Source organism: Alligator sinensis, unplaced genomic scaffold, assembly GCF_000455745.1.
Source record: "Alligator sinensis unplaced genomic scaffold, ASM45574v1 scaffold1177_1, whole genome shotgun sequence".
NCBI classification, from domain to species: Eukaryota; Metazoa; Chordata; order Crocodylia; family Alligatoridae; genus Alligator; species Alligator sinensis.
This window is the reverse complement of record NW_005842120.1, coordinates 1,126,509-1,127,913: the sequence shown is the minus strand read 5'-3', so window position 1 is coordinate 1,127,913 and position 1,405 is coordinate 1,126,509. Positions and strand designations below refer to the sequence as shown.

The 1,405-nt window shown below is 40.9% G+C and overlaps 1 protein-coding gene across 1 annotated transcript in view; it reads right to left on the bottom strand.

Moving 5' to 3' along the window:
- SYNE1 (spectrin repeat containing nuclear envelope protein 1) overlaps positions 1 to 1,405 on the bottom strand; it is a 522,133-nt gene that overhangs the window by 233,851 nt on the left and 286,877 nt on the right.

Genomic DNA, 1,405 nt, shown 5'->3' with positions numbered 1-1,405 from the left:
TCCTGCCTATGCAGGGGGTCGGACTCGATGATCTATTGAGGTCCCTTCCGACCCTAACATCTATGAATCTAGGGTTTGGGTACTTGTTCAGAAGAGGAGACCTGGGTTCTAGGCCTCCTGGGGTGTTTGAACTTCTATCTCTTGTTTCCCCAAAAAGTGCTGTTACCATCGGCCCATAGGCCAAGCAAAAGCCACTCTCTTGAAGACTGGGATCTAACCTGGGATCTTACTCCTCACTGTGGGAAATCTCTACCAGGGCTGTTCATAAATACAAGATGCAGTGAGCCAATTTCAAAAGAAGGGTTAGTGCAGGACATGCTGAAACACAGACTCTGCAGAAGTGCCCCAAACTTCACTTAACACAGCTATGTATAGACCACTTAGGCACAGGAAAGATAAATAGGATCTGGCCCTTGATATTTTTCCAAACCCCAGGTTCTGTAGTTGTCCGATTTTAATGAAAAATAAAATTAGCACAAAATACAATAGAGCTTATGGTATGTGGAAGAGCCTGGCTCAAAAAAGTCAAATAAAAAGAACATAAAATAGACTGCTGTTTAAAATAACATGACTTTTAAGTCATCTTACAATTTTCGAGGGCCAACTCAAGTGAATGATGTGTCCATTATGAGGATACCAAAAATACCATAGAGAAGACTGGAGTGTTGTTGTAGTCATGATGGTCCAGGAAATGTGTCGGGGCAAGAGTATTTTGGTTTTTTTTTTTAATTGGATGAAATGTATAGTTGAGAAAACTGTTGGACAAGCTTTTGGGCATTGAGTGCCCTTCCTTAGGTTGGAAGAAAGACCTAAGGAAGGGTCCCTGATGCACATAATCTTGTCCAACAGCTCTGCCAATGATACAGTTGGTTCAATAAAAGATATATTAAAAAAAAATCTTTGTCAATGAGAAAACTATAATTTAACCTCCCTTCTCCTCTCTCTTTTTTTGGATAATGCATCATCACATCCCCAGTGCAACGATACCAGCTGCAGTTTGCTCACATGCAATACTCCCCCAACGGCGGTGTGGTAATGCACCATCCTGAAAGTGATATTCTGCCAGAGGCACAACCTCTGACTGGGAAATCTATTACCTAGTAAAAGCTATATTAAGAAAATGTTTTTATGGTCACATAGCTTGGTGACTCAAAAACCTTGCAATAGTTGAAAAACTTTGGCTGCTTGCAGATGTTAAAAAAATGTGGTGCTTTACTTTTTAACTAAGCAGCACCTTAGTTGGACCCAGCTCACACAACATCTGTATAGACCAGGCACTTTAGTGGGGCCAAATGGTTTTTGGCTTTTATCTAATAGCTGATTGACTCAGTTGTAGCTAAAAGTGTGAAAAAGCTCTGCTGAAGTGCCTGATCTATACGGACGCTGTGAAGACAGGTCAAAATAA